Genomic DNA, 16575 nt, shown 5'->3' with positions numbered 1-16575 from the left:
TAGTTATATCATCTCATCCTGTTTAGTGTTTACAGTCATCATATTTTGAATTATGGCATTCTATCCGTGAATGTATGTGAATTATGGCATGCAAACCTATTTAATAAACACATTATATAGTTATGGCATGTCATCCTATTTACATAGTCTCATATTTTGAACTATGTCTTTCCATCTTTTTTAGTTAGCCATCATAATGTGAAATTGTGTCATGCTATCCTGTTTAGTTAGCCATCATATATGTGAAATTGTGTCATGCTATCTTGTTTGGTTAGACAACATAAATATGAATTATTTCATGCCCTCTTTTATTCCCCACTATCCATTGCACGTGTCTATCATACAATGTCTATACTTTCAATTACTTTTCTTGTTTATCAGCCATTTGAATTGGAGAGCGTGATGACAGTATCTAAGGGAGTAACAACACGGTCTTCAGAAAAGATAGTGCTACCAGTTGATGCAGATAGAACCACGGTTGTACTTGCCCAAGGACCAGATCCACCACACATAACCCAGACTCTCGCAGATTGTACCCCTACCCAGTTGGACAAAGAACCAGCTACACCCCTTCTAACCCTAACCCCGGCAGATAGTAACCCAGTTCCAGTTGACATAGCACCGTCTCCACCACAGAGCACGAGGACCACCACTCCGAATCCCAACTCAACGCTTAAAGGAGAAGAAGATTTGTTCTCAGGTCAGGTTCTGTAGCTATGGTTCATACTCCTTTGCTCTTGCATTACTGTATTTACTCATACCAACTATTTTCAAATTTCAAGGATGGAATTGAAACTCCAATGGCGCAACAGGTATGTTTTAAACCTGTTTCTTTAACTGGTTTGCTATTGTAACCTGCTCTATGTTGATTTTAGTTTCAATTGAATAAACAGTTATGTTCTCATGTCATGCACATTACAAGTGTTGTTATTGCTCTATAGTTACCCACACTTATATTCTGTCTATTCTGCTTTGTCTTGAACAAATATTATTTGAACCGTGTCTCTATCTTGATTTGGCAACAAAAACTAGAATGATATAGACCATAAAGTGACCATGGTACATAGATATATGCTTGTTTCATGCTGTTATCCTGTCCACTTTACTACTGAACTCATTTACCAAAATGAGTTTCATATACAACATGGTAAACATGTGATGTGTCTGCTTGTTTCTCTTTTAGAATGCGGACAAAATATTGGAGAACAGTACCGCGCTATCCAATGGTAAAGGAAGTAATGGAGATAAGGTTCAAGATAGTGAGACATCCCTGTTGATCTCCAAGAAAGCTGATAAAAACTATCTTGACGACAGTGAGGGAACCCAAAAGTCGTGTCTTGATGTAGTGTTCGAGTTACTGGCCACTACTGCTGGCACAAGCTCTTCGAACTCGCTGCCTGAATCAGTTCGTCTTCTTGAGTCTCAACTTCAAGTTGAAAGACATCGATCAGATGTGCTGCGACAGGAAGCTGAAGGACTGAGGAAGTCCCTACAGAATTCAGATGCATATTTTCTGGTGCAACAGCAAGTGCTGGAGGATTTAAGCGCCAAACAAGAGAAAGTTAATAAGCTTGCTAAGCATCTTGCCAGCATTATGGGTACCCAGGATATTGTTTCTTGAGATCTTCTGAAGTGGTTTCAGTTCTGGATTTGTTTTGCTGTGGCGTTTATTTGTGCTGGTCGCCAACTTTGACAACCAGTGTATATGATATGCTGCTTTGTTCCCTATATTTGCACTGGTGGCGAACTTTGATGCCCAGTGGATGTAATATGTGTAATAGCCGCGATAGCCTAGCGTTAGTTGCTTGCTTATTTATTTCCTTGTTTTCTTGTTTATTTGTTTGCTTGTAGTCATTGCAGTTCTTTTTCCGCGGTTAGCTAGTGGCTGCAATAACCTATTTTTTAAAACTAGGCCACAATAACCATGGGCTAATATTTACTGTAGTGACACTGGGCCTCCTACTGGCCGTAGAAACAGTGGGCCTTCTACGGGTCGTAGAAACAATGGGCCTTCTACGGGTCGTAGAAACAATGGGCCTTCTGCGGGCCGTATCATCAATGGGCCTTATACGGGCCGTATGATCGATTGGCCAAACATGGGCCAAACAGACCGCATTATGGCCGTAAACGGGCTAGAGTTGGAATCGTCCGTTCATGGGCCGACCATAACGGGCCATCTTTAATAGGCCGTATTTGATGACGCTATGAAAACGGCCCAACATATTAACGGACCACAAACGGGCCGACTGTAACCACGGGCTGAATTTGGCCCACAAGCAGAAAATGACAGTAATGAGCCGTAAGTAAACAAATGCTGGAAATGAGCCCAAGAATAAATGGGCTCTGAGAAGGCCGAAAGATAACATGGGCCGGAAACGGCCCAACGGATTAACGGGCCGTTAATGGGTATAAAGTGATACACTGTTCATTACGGGCCAGTTTCACCACGGGCCGTTAATGGGTGTAAAGTGATACACTGTTCATTACGGGCCAGTTTCACCATGGGCCGTTAATAGGCCAAGAGTTACATAGGGCCTCATATGGGCCGAAAGACGTCATGGGCCATACATGGGCTAGCAGTGAAAACGGGCTGGAATCATATTGGATGGCCCAGATGATGCTACTGGGCCTAATTTGGATAGGGCGTAACGGGCCTTGGGTTAGCGGGCTGTAAATGGGCTATATGCGAACAGGCCGTTAATAGGCTTTCCATGGGCCGGCCCGCCACCTTTTGACCAAGTCAAACGGGCTGGCCTTTTCACAGGAATGGGCCTCTGTTGGGCCGTGCCACGTGTCGACGTATCATAGGCGCCTTCTGTCCAATGAATGGATGACATCTGTCCCAACGATGAGCCGACACGTGTTTCCTCCAGCCAATGATGATTTTACACGTGGAAAATCCCCATTGGTCGGGGCTATTAACGGGTTATTGGATCCAAAACCCGACCCGATAGCTTAACGGTGTTCCGTTACGGTGGATGCCACGTGTCGGTCACCCTTGATGAAAGCACTTCTGTGACGCACGATTTATCGTCATGGAAGTGGACACTTCCGTGATGATAATTTTGGTAATGTCATGGAACACTTCTACGACAGCACAGGTATGACTATCTTGATTCTGTCATAAATTTGTCATGGATGTACATGCATGACAAAAACGCGACCTACTGTGACAAACACGTATCATCACGGAAGTGTATTTTTTTTGTAGTGATGTTGTTATCCAGACGTGCAATGACAAAAATTAATGGCCAGTCAATTTACATGTAGAGTACTAGTATAATACTACCCTTAGAAACTGAATACCTTAATTAAGCCACTCACGAAAAGAATACCTTAATTAATTAGCTGCGCGGCGACCTCCACCCAGCAGATCATAAAGAAGCGCGATGCGCCGGCACACCGAGACAGCAGGGTCGAGGAGCAAAGCTTAGTGCGGCTGCGGCCTGAAGTTCGACCTCCACTATCCCGCCATCAACCGCGATGGATGTGCTCGAATCACGCCGCCGCCGACCTCGATGGTTGAGCTCCTCCTATCTCCCGCCGCAGACCGAGGATTGACCTCCTATGACGCCGCCACTGCCCATCGACCAAGGATTGACCTCTTAGAGCGACATCTGAAGAGCGGCTGTTTACACGGTATCATTGTAACTCAATTATATGGATAGGGTAGTACATCACATACGGTTATGTAACGGCAACCGTGTCTAAACTACATTGTATTCTCACACGGTTTGGTGCGGAATCGTGTGTAACGTTGTAATACCTAACACAAACGACATGTATAAACAGTGTGCTATATACAACATATAGTGCCATAAGTAGTTCCCGACCGTTATCTTATCCCCACAGTTTCCCCATTTCCCCCAAATCCCTACATAGCCTCCAAACTCCCTCGCGTGGCGCTGACATTGGGGGAATGCGGACGAGTGGTGCTGATGGTTTTGGTGCGGCTGCTCCTGCTCATATCGCCGCCACGACGGCGGTCACCGCCGAGCACTTGCCTAAGGTCATCAGAAGGCAGGTGTACTACGAATCTGAATTGTCTTGTCAGGTTCCAATCTATCCCGGTCTTTTTTAGCATGTCCAAATTATAGCTCCTTGCTGAATCCGTCCTGAATGACACCCCTCCCCCCCAGGAAAGCAATCTGCCGCCGGATCCGGAGCATGGCTCCAGACTCCCGCAACACAAGTTTGACTCCAAGTTTTGCGCCACTGAGAAGTACCAAAAGCTGAGTTGTGTGCACGGGCACACTCCCGCTCAACGTGTATGCACAGAGGGATTTGACATTGGCAGGCGGTTTCTCAGTTGCCCCTTAGAGGTTAGTACTAAGTTCATCTGAAAGCACAAGTGCTCCCTGGGTGATTTTGGTAATTCATGTCAACATATCTCTTGTTGGACTAATACTTTCATCTAGTATATTTCAGATAAGTCCAACAGTGGAGTGGCATCGACAAGAGGATGTGGAACCCCTTCAAGATGATAAGGACAAAGGATTGGCTCAAGCTCAAAGCTCAGGACTCTACATTTTTCATTTTAGTGATCCAAGATCACATTGAGTCCATAGGAAAGCCAATACTATTAAGAGGGGATGAGGTGTTGCTTAATGGCTTGCTTTCTCAAAGTGCTTAGTGATATGCTCCAAAGCCCTCAACCACTTTCTCACATCCACATCTGTCCCAAACCAAAAGTCAAACTCGGCCCCACCGAAACTTTTCATCCGGCGCCACTGAGTTCTCTTGACATAGCCACTGCCAGAAACCCTAATCAATTCAGTCTCAGCGGTGGGATCTCGGTCTCACCGAGATGGGCTTGCAAACTCTCTGTTGCCTATTGCATTAATTTCGGTCTCACCAAAATATGAAATTGGTACCACCGAGTTTGCTTGGCCAACTCTCTATTGTGCTTATTACCCAAATCGGTCTCACCGAGTTTGTGTAATCGGTCCAACCGAGATAAGGCTTTACCCTAACCCTAGCACATCGGTCCCACCGAGTTGACCATGTTGGTCCCACCGAAATTGCCTAATGGTCACATATGTACTAAATCGGTCTGACCGAGTTTTCTGATTCGGTCCCACCGAGTTTGGTATAATGTGTGTAACGGTTAGATTTTGTGTGGAGGCTATATATACCCCTCCACCCACTCTTCATTCATGGAGAGAGCCATCAGAACATGCCTACACTTCCAATATACATTTTCTGAGAGAGAACCACCTACACTTGTGTTGAGACCAAGATATTCCATTCCAACCACATAAATCTTGATCTCTAGCCTTCCCCAAGTTGCTTTCCACTCAAATCATCTTTCTACCAAATCCAATCCTATGAGAGAGAGCTGAGTGCTGGGGAGACTATCATTTGAAGCACAAGAGCAAGGAGTTCATCATCAACACACCATCTATTACCTTTTGTAGAGTGGTGTCTCCTAGATTGGCTAGGTGTCACTTGGGAGCCTCTGTCAAGATTGTGGAGTTGAACCAAGGAGTTTGTACGAGCAAGGAGATCGCCTACTTCGTGAAGATCTACCCTAGTGAGGCAAGTCCTTCGTGGGCGATGGCCATGGTGGGATAGACAAGGTTGCTTCTTCGTGGACCCTTCGTGGGTGGAGCCCTCCGTGGACTCGCGCAACCGTTACCCTTCGTGGATTCAAGTCTCCATCAACGTGGATGTACGATAGCACAACCTATCGGAACCACGGATAAAAAATCTTCGTGTCTCCAATTGCGTTTGCATACTCCAATCCCATCCCTTTCCATTCTTGCAACTTACATAATTTACTTTCCACTTCTCATATACTCTTTTCATGATTGCTTGATATGTATTGTGAATGTTTGAACTTGCTCTGAAACTCCACTTCAACTAAAAGAATTTAAAAACTGCAACTTTTCTTGCTAAGTGTCTATTCACCCCCCCTCTAGGCACCTCTTCTTGATCCTTTCAATTGGTATCAGAGCTTTGCTCTCCATTGCTTTGGTCTAAACACCTTTGGAGGAAGATGGATGAGTCTACGTTGGGGGAGTCTTAGACATAGAGTGCATATACTTGATGGAGAGTACTTTCATGAGTGGAAACTGAGATGCTTGAGATTTTCAATGAATATCACTTGAACAAGTACATTACTAGTCCTTGCATTTCCCCTAGTGATCCCTTGCATCCTTCTCCCGATGAGGATCTTCACATGATTCACAATCTTAGAACTATCAATCTTATCATTAAAGGATTGCCTAAAAATTTGATTGCTAGCTTACCTACTCTAAATTGTGCTTACACCATATGGAGATTTCTAGAGGAACGATTCCCAAATTATTCCTTGAAAAATCTAGATGAGATTCTCCATAAGTCTGTTCCCTTGAATAGGATGAGTATGAGTGATCCTAAGTTTGATGATTGTCTATTTGAGCTTCGTGATCTCATGCGTGCCAAAGGAGATGTTGGAATTATTAGCAATATCATTTCTGAAGTCATTAGAATTCATAGAGATGAACATTGGTACGGTCATACTTCTAATGAATTACCCTCTCTAGGAATTGATCAATCACAAGACGGTGTTGAACATGGATACTATGATGAGGATGATGATAGTGACTATGATCTTGATGATGCGATGAGATACTTTGGTCTTATGGCAAATCTTTGCGACTACATGGCTGGAGGAAAGGAATGGGTCCTTGATAGTGGATGTACTGATCATATGACCGGAGACAAGGATATGTTTCATGAGCTTGCTGAAAACGACGGCCCTCCAAAGTATGTCACTTTTGGTGATAACTCAAAGGGTAAGGTGGTTGGCCTCGGTAAGGTGGCCATCTCACATGATAGCTCCATACAAAATGTTATGCTCGTTGAATCGCTTGGCTAGAATTTACTTTCCGTATCTAGACTTGCTGACTTTGGTTTCAACGTCCAATTTACTGAAGTATATTGCCCAGTGTTTCGTAGAGATAATCATAAGATGGTCTTTACCGGTATCCGTAGAGGTGATCTTTACATTGTTAACTTCACTAAAAAGGCTCAACCAAGAACTTGCTTAATTGCTAAATCCTCAAAAGGCTGGTTGTGGCATAGAAGGTTAGGTCATGTGGGCATGCGAAATCTTGACAAGATTATTAAGGGTGATCATATCCTTGGAGTGAAAGATGTTATATTTGACAAGGATAGACTTTGTAGTGCTTGTCAAGCAGGAAAACAGGTTGGAGGAAGTCACCCCGTGAAGAACATTATGACCACGAGAAGACCGCTCGAGCTACTTCATATGGATCTCTTTGGTCCCAATGCCTACAAGAGTCTCGGTGGTAACTCATTTGGTCTAGTCATAGTCGATGATTTTTCAAGATTTACGTGGGTGTTCTTTCTCGATGATAAATCGCAGGTCCAAAAGATCTTCAAAAATTTCGCTAGGAAGGCCCAAAACCAATTTGAAGTGAAGATCAAAAAGGTTTGGAGCGACAATGGAACGGAGTTCAAGAACACAAATGTTGATACCTTTCTTGACGAAGAAGGGATTTCACACGAGTTCTTGGCTACGTACACGCCTCAACAAAATGGAGTTGTTGAGAGGAAGAACCGGACTCTTATTGAGATGGCAAGAACGATGCTTGACGAGTACAAGACTCCAAAACATTTTTGGGCGGAAGCGGTTGAGACGGCTTGTCATGCAACAAATCGCTTGTATCTTCACAAGCTACTCGGCAAGACGGCATACGAGCTTCTCACCGGTAACAAACCCCAAGTTGGATACTTTCAGGTATTTGGCTCAAAGTGCTACATTCTTGATAAGCATCGTCGCTCTAAATTTGCTCCTAAAACTCATGAAGGTTTCCTACTTGGTTATGGCTCGAACTCTCACACTTACCGTGTCTACAACAATTTCACCCGAAAGGTTGAAGAGACGGTAGATGTGAAGTTTGATGAATCTAACGGCTCGCAAGTAGAGCAATTGCCAATTGATTAGGAGATAAAGATCCTTCGGAAGCAATCCAAGACTTGTCTATTGGCAAGATTCGTCCAACGAAGGTGAAGGAGAGTACCTCATCCGTCCAAGTGGAAGCTTCTACCTCACGACAAGGTGAACCAAGAGTTAATACAGAAGCATCCACAAGTGGGACACACCAAGATGAAGAGAACGAGGAAATACACCAAGATGAACCTTAGCAACCTCCTTCTCCACCACGACAAGAGAACGACAACACCAACAATGAAGAAGGCCAAGAAGAAGGACAAGATGAAGAAGATATTCCACCCCGACCTAAGCAAAAGCTCTCACGAGTTAGATCAAGAGTCGCCAGAGACCATCCCGTCGAGCAAATCTACAATGACATTCAAACCGAGAGAATCACTCGCTCTAAATCTCGTTTGGTAATTTTTGTGAACACTATCCATTCATCTCTAGCATTGAACCTATGAAGGTTGAAGAAGCATTGGAAGATCCAGATTGGATAAATGCTATGCATGAAGAGCTACACAAATTTGAGAGAAACCAAGTGTGGACATTGGTCGAGAAGCCCAACAACAACTATAACATCATCGGTACCAAATGGGTGTTTCGCAACAAGCAAGATGAAGATGGACAAGTAGTTCACAACAAAGCACGTCTCGTCGCCCAAGGCTACACTCAAGTCGAAGGTATGGACTACGGTGAGACATATGCCCCCGTTGCTAGACTTGAGTCCATCCGCATCTTACTTGCCTATGCTAATCACCATGATATCACTTTATACCAAATGGACATTAAAAGTGCTTTTCTAAATGGTGAAATTGAGGAGGAAGTTTATGTTAAACAACCTCTCGGCTTTGTCAATCCTAAGAAACCCGATCATGTTTACAAACTTCACAAAGCTCTTTATGGTCTTAAGCAAGCTCCTAGAGCATGGTATAAATTCTTGACCAAGTTCCTTATTGAAAAAGGCTTTGAGATTGGAAAGATAGATTCTACTCTTTTCACTAAAAGGGTTAATGGTGAATTATTTGTATGCCAAATTTATGTTGATGATATCATATTTGGTTCTACTAACCCTCATTTTAGTGAAAAGTTTGGAAAGCTAATGTCGGAGAAGTTTGAGATGTCTATGATGAGTGAATTCAAGTTCTATCTTGGTTTGCAAATCAAGCAAACTAAGGAAGGCACCTTTGTTTCTCAAACAAAGTACACCAAGGACTTATTCAAGAAGTTCAACATGCAAGAAAGCAAAGGTATGAAAACTCCCATGCCTACTAGTGGACATGTTGACTTGACTAAGGATGGTAAACCGGTTGATCAAAAGGTTTATCGCTCTATGATTGGATCATTGTTATATCTGTGTGCCTCTCGTCCCGATATTATGCTAAGCGTGTGCATGTGTGCACGATATCAAGCGGCCCCCAAAGAATGTCATCTTAAGGCTGTGAAAAGGATAGTGAGATACTTAATACATACACCAAATTTCGGCATTTGGCATCCTAAGAGGTCCTCTTTTGATCTTGTTGGGTATTCCGACTCGGACTATGCCGGAGACAAGGTTGATAGAAAGTCCACTTCGGGTACTTGTCAATTTCTTGGTAGATCTCTTATGTCTTGGTCCTCCAAGAAACAAAACTCAGTATCCTTATCCACCGCCGAAGCGGAATACATTGCCGCTGGTTCATGTTGTGCTCAGTTACTTTGGATGACCCAAACTCTTAAAGATTATGGTATATATGTGAAACATGTTACTTTGCTTTGTGACAATGAAAGTGCCATTAAGATTGCTCATATTCCCGTGCAACATTCCCGAACTAAGCATATTGAAGTTCGTCATCATTTCATTCGAGATCATGTTGCTAAAGGGGATATTGATCTTAAGCATGTTCATACCGATAAGCAGTTGGCGGATATATTCACCAAACCACTTGATGAGAAAGTCTTTTGCCGGTTGAGAGGAGAATTGAACATCATTGATGCTTCAAACTTGGAGTAGGAACTCCATTTGGATACATGCAAGGCATGAATCTATGACTAATCCTTGATATTTCTCTTATGATGATATTCATATGTCTTGGATATACTTGCACCCTTGCATGCTATCTAACCCTTGTAGGTACTTGGATGAATCTAAATCTATGAGATTGCAACTCACTCACATCTTAAGCAATCTCTACATCATTAAGTCGCTACAATACGGTGGTTGATGACAAGGAAGCACGAAACCCTTCAACATATCCTTTGACAAATTCTATATATCAAATTTCATTTGGTATCAAGTTTCATGATTGTAATTTTGGATACACAAGTGATATTCCTTGCAAGACTAACCCATGTAGGTAGATGAACTCAAATTACAAGTGGTGCTCCCAACTCTTGATGAGCTACATCAACCTTGAGCATCCCACACAAGTTCAACTACATGATCAAGATCAACACCACCATCCAAGGTATGTTATTCCATCTTAGAGAAGCTTTACTCCAAGTCATGGGCCAAAGCAACTCAACAAGATGTGAATACATCAAATGCTTAAACGAAAAATGGTAACCCCATTTTGAGCTTAAATGATGAGTATGACTTATGATCAAGTGCTCTCACTTGACTCCTTAGTCAATATACTCTAACATAGGTGACCATGTCACCGCCCAATTCTAGGTGAAGTTCTCTAGTGTTTCTCTAAGTTCTTTGCATTTGTCCCTTGCATATTTTCCCCCTCTTTTATCAAAAAAAACTTCATCTAGATTTTCTTTTTCTCTGTTTTGTTCTGCATTCCTTGCAAATTCTTTAGTTAATTCATTGCAAATCCTTGTGAGATCTTTCTTCCTAGTGAGCTGAGGTGACAAGTGCTTTCTCTGTGATGAACTCGGTCACACCGATCTGTTGCTTTCGATCCAGCTGTCGGTGTCAAAACTGGCGGATCTCGGGTAGGGGGTGCCGGACTGTGCGTCTAAGGCGGATGGTAACAGGAGGCGGGGGACACAATGTTTACCCAGGTTCGGGCCCTCTCGATGGAGGTAATACCCTACTTCCTGCTTGATTGATCGTGATGATATGAGTATTACAAGAGTTGATCTACCACGAGATCGTGTAGGCTAAACCCTAGAAGCTAGCCTATGATTATGATTGTTGTTGTCCTACGGACTAAAACCCTCCGGTTTATATAGACACCGGAGGGGGCTAGGGTTACACAAAGTCGGTTACAAGGGAGGAGATCTACATATCCGAATTTCCAAGCTTGCCTTCCACGCCAAGGAGAGTCCCATCCGGACACGGGACGAAGTCTTCAATCTTGTATCTTCATAGTCCAACAGTCCGGCCAAAGAATATAGTCCAGCTGTCCGAGGACCCCCTAATCCAGGACTCCCTCACCAGCCGAATCATTTCGGTACAACCGAAGCACACACCTCGGTGCCACCGATTTCACTGCAGACAAAACAACTTGCCACTTGATCCTGCATTCCATTTTGCTCCAGCTCCACTCAAAGATTCTTGTCCTCTACTAGCATCACATTTTATACGCTGATTTGCTCTGTGACTCAAGGACCAAACCTATTTTGACTCACACTCCAGAGGATTCCTTCTTGGAAATTGATGTCAAAGGGGGAGAGAGAGTTCACATCAAAGCTTGATCCTTAAAAGGGGAGAGAATGCTTCAAACAGGGGGAGAGAAGAATTACATACCCCAGATGCTTGGTGTTCAAGAGGAGAGAAGTCACATGTGTTTAGAGGGGAAAGACATGTTCATGTTGTTCGTGTATTTTCTTTGCTCTGATTTTCTGTTCCCTATCTTCTCCCAGTATCCCATATAAGATTCAGGGGGAGCAAGACATCTAAGGGAAGAAATCTTTGAATTTATTGCATATCTTTACCTTTGGGGGACATGTCTATATCTAATAGAGTATCCAGTGCTCACACTCTACATGTCATCCCAATCTTGGTACTCTTGTGGTTCCTTTGTTTGCTCTGGCTAGTAGATGTACCTGTGTTATCTAACCTTGTTTACTCAGGTTAATCACTTTCTAAGACAACTCAAGACCACAAGGTAAGTATATGCATCACACTCATGTGCATGAGGATTTCTTGCTGATGTACATACTGTTTGCAAGAAGGACTCATGAGCATGAAGGTACATTTCCTATATTCACATCTTTTGCTCTGATGCATATAGCCAAGATACATGTAACTCATTGCTTGCTCTGTCATGTTTATGCACTCATATGCTCTTATGTTCCGTATTCACATGATTGCATACATATAGGGGGAGCCTATGCATGTTACATGTCCTTCCAAAGCTTTACTTGTTATTCTCTATATCTTTATCTAAAGCTTTGATGTATGTTGTCATCAATTACCAAAAAGGGGGAGATTGAAAGCACAAGTGCTCCCTGGGTGATTTTGGTAATTCATGTCAACATATCTCTTGTTGGACTTATACTTTCATCTAGTATATTTCAGATAAGTCCAACAGTGGAGTGGCATGGACAAGAGGATGTGGAACCCCTTCAAGATGATAAGGACAAAGGATTGGCTCAAGCTCAAAGCTCAGGACTCTACATTTTTCATTTTAGTGATCCAAGATCACATTGAGTATCCATAGGAAAGTCAATACTATTAAGAGGGGATGAGGTGTTGCTTAATGGCTTGCTTGCTCAAAGTGCTTAGTGATATGCTCCAAAGCCCTCAACCACTTTCTCACATCCACATCTGTCCCAAACCAAAAGTCAAACTCGGCCCCACCGAAACTTTTCATCTGGCGCCACCGAGTTCTCTTGACATAGCCACTGCCAGAAACCCTAATCAATTCGGTCTCACCGATGGGATCTCGGTCTCACCGAGATGGGCTTGCATACTCTCTTTGCCTATTGCATTAATTTCGGTCTCACCAAAATATGAAATTAGGTACCACCGAGTTTGCTTGGCCAACTCTCTGTTGTGCTTATTACCCAAATCAGTCTCACCGAGTTTGTGCAATCGGTCCAACCGAGATAAGGCTTTACCCTAACCCTAGCACATCGGTCCCACCGAGTTGATCATCTCGGTCCCACCGAAATTCCCTAATGGTCACATATGTACTGAATCGGTCCGACCGAGTTTTCTGATTCGGTCCCACCGAGTTTGGTATAATGTGTGTAACGGTTAGATTTTGTGTGGAGGCTATATATACCCCTCCACCCACTCTTCATTCATGGAGAGAGCCATCAGAACATGCCTACACTTGTAATATACATTTTCTGAGAGAGAACCACCTACACTTGTGTTGAGACCAAGATATTCCATTCCAACCACATAAATCTTGATCTCTAGCCTTCCCCAAGTTGCTTTCCACTCAAATCATCTTTCTACCAAATCCAATCCTATGAGAGAGTTGAGTGCTGGGGAGACTATCATTTGAAGCACAAGAGCAAGGAGTTCATCATCAACACACCATCTATTACCTTTTGGAGAGTGGTGTCTCCTAGATTGGCTAGGTGTCACTTGGGAGCCTCCGTCAAGATTGTGGAGTTGAACCAAGGAGTTTATACGAGCAAGGAGATCGCCTACTTCGTGAAGATCTACCCTAGTGAGGCAAGTCCTTCGTGGGCGATGGCCATGGTGGGATAGACAAGATTGCTTCTTTGTGGACCCTTCGTGGGTGGAGCCCTCCGTGGACTCGCGCAACTGTTACCCTTCGTGGGTTGAAGTCTCCATCAACGTGGATGTACGATAGCACCACCTATCGGAACCACGGATAAAAAATCTCCGTGTCTCCAATGGCGTTTGCATACTCCAATCCCATCCCTTTACATTCTTGCAACTTACATGATTTACTTTCCGCTGCTCATATACTCTTGTCATGCTTGCTTGATATGTATTGTGAATGTTTGAACTTGCTCTGAAACTCCACTTCAACTTAAAGAATTTAAAAACTGCAACTTTTCTTGCTAAGTGTCTATTCACCCCCCCCCCCTCTAGACACCTCTTCTCGATCCTTTCATCATCATTTTACTTCAGTTAATGCCACGGCTCATCCTGAATACTATTTAACATTGGCAGGGATATGAGGCTTGTGCCTTTGTCAACTGGCTGGATGAAGAATGGCATGGCAGGGCTCGGAGTGTTATCACCAAGCTCACAGAAGATAAAGTAAAGCTGAAGAAGAAACTGGCTGATCTGGAATGTACAATCAGTACGATGAAGCACGAAAGAATCAATCACAGGCAACAGATGAAAGCAAGAGACAAGAAGGACCTAGCATGTGTAGTTCTGGTTGTCGCATTAGCCATGTTCTATGCGCTATTTGCAATGATGATTAGGGGTTTTGTTTGACAGTATTGCTAAAGCACATCTAGGTCCTATGCCATTGATGTTACGCGAAGATTCGTGCAGATATTTTCCTTTGTCTTTTTTTCTTTTCCTTTGTAGTTTGATTATTACTGGCTTTATCAATAAGAAGAGCTCAATGTATTGCTTGCCAACTGTCCGACTCCGTTCGTACCGGTACCGGTGCACAATCACAAAACTCGTTCCTTCTTTTTGTCCTGAAAAAAATAAACCAACCAATAGGAGTCCTGCGCAACCCCAGGAATTTGGAGCGACTGTGTACAAATAATTGCGGTTGATTATATCAGCGGTTAGATAATACGTCAACCCCCGCTTCAATTGGCATTTTCTCTTCTCTGCATACCCTGCTTAAGTGTCCACCATCTTCATCATCCCCGGCAGGCCGTGCTACACACTAGCACACACTCTACAGCCATGTCGAGCGTCGGCGAGCACGACAGTTCGGCCAGCAGTCTGGCGCCCGATGATAGGTCAACGTCGCAATCATCCCGCTCGTCTTCCATGAGTCTGGCATCGAGCCCAGACCTCGATTATATCCGGATCATGGAAGGGACGCCACCTCCGGAGTCATCAGACGACAACCAGATGGACGAGGAGCCGTCGGAGGACGGAGAAGAGGACGACGATGATGAGGAGGAGCAATGGTCAAACAAGGAGGAGGACGACGACAACAGCAACGATGATGACAACGGCGGCGGCAATGAAAAGCCAACCGTCAGCGGCAAGAAGCGTCCTCGCCAAGACGATGTCGCGGGGCCATCTGATACGTCTCCAACGTATCTACTTTTCCTAATGCTTTTCCTTTTGTTTTGGACTCTAATTTGCATCATTTGAATGAAACTAACCCCGGACTGACGCTGTTTTTAGCAGAACTACCATGGTGTTGTTTTTTGCAGAAATAAAAGTTCTTGGAATGGAACGAAACTTCGCGAGGAATTTTTATATAATATATAAGAATTTCTCGAGCCAAGACCTACCAGAGAGGGGCACCTGGGTGGGCACAACCCACCAGGGTGCGCCCCCCTCTCCTGGCGCGCCTAGGTGGGTTGTCCCCACCTGGTGGCCCCGCAGACCCTGAAATCGATGCCATAAAATCCTATTTTTCCAGAAAAAATCAAGGAAAAAGAATTATCACGATCTAGCCACCGTCACCTCCTGTTCTTCATCGGGAGGCCGGATCTGGAGTCCGTATGGGACTCCGGAGAGGGGGGTGTTTGTTCTTCGTCATCACCAACCCCTCCATCACCAATTCCATGATGCTCCCCACCGGGAGTGAGTAATTCCTTCGTAGGCTCGCTGGTCGGTGAGGAGTTGGATGAGATTCATCATGTAATCGAGTTAGTTTTGTTAGGGCTTGATCCCTAGTATCCACTATGTTCTAAGATTGATGTTGCTATGACTTTGCTATGCTTAATGCTTGTCACTTTGGGCCCGGGTGCCATGAACTCAGATCTGAACCGTTTATGTTATCATCATTATATCCATGTTTTAGATCCGATCTTGCAAGTTATAGTCACCTACTACGTGTTATGATCCAGCAACCCCGGAGTGACAATAGTCGGGACCACTCCCGATGATGACCGTAGTTTGAGGAGTTCATGTATTCACTATGTGTTAATGCTTTGTTCCGGTTCTCTATTAAAAGGAGGCCTTAATATCCCTTAGTTTCCAATATGGACCCCGCTGCCACGGGAGGATAGGACAAAAGATGTCATGCAAGTTCTTTCCATAAGCATGTATGACTATTTACGGAATACATGCCTACATTATATTGATGAACTGGAGCTAGGGCCGTATCGCCCTAGGTTATAACTGTCTCATGATGAATATCATCCAACAAGTCACCGATCCAATGCCTACGAATTTATCCTATATTGTTTCTGCTAAGTTAATACTGCTATCATCACTGTTACACTTGCTACAAAATTACTGCTATCACTGTTACCATTACTGTTACTACTGTTACTATTATCAAAACTATCAAACTACTTTGCTACTAATTACTTGCAGCAGATAATTAATCTCCAGGTGTGGTTGAATTGGCAACTCAGCTGCTAATACCTTCAAATATTCTTTGGCTCCCCTTGTGTCGAATCTATAAATTTGGGTTGAATACTCTACCCACAAAAACTGTTGCGATCCCCTATACTTGTGGGCTATCAAGACCTTTTTTTGGCGCCGTTGCCGGGGAGCATAGCTATATTTGTTGAGTCACTTGGGATTATTATCAAATTATCACTATGAAGAATCTGAAGGATCCTAAGACTAAGATTTATCCCTTAAAGACAAGGGGAGGTAAGGAACTGCCATCCAG

This window comes from Triticum aestivum, chromosome 1D (assembly GCF_018294505.1).
Source record: "Triticum aestivum cultivar Chinese Spring chromosome 1D, IWGSC CS RefSeq v2.1, whole genome shotgun sequence".
Taxonomy (NCBI): domain Eukaryota; kingdom Viridiplantae; phylum Streptophyta; class Magnoliopsida; order Poales; family Poaceae; genus Triticum; species Triticum aestivum.
This window is presented reverse-complemented; position numbering follows the sequence as displayed.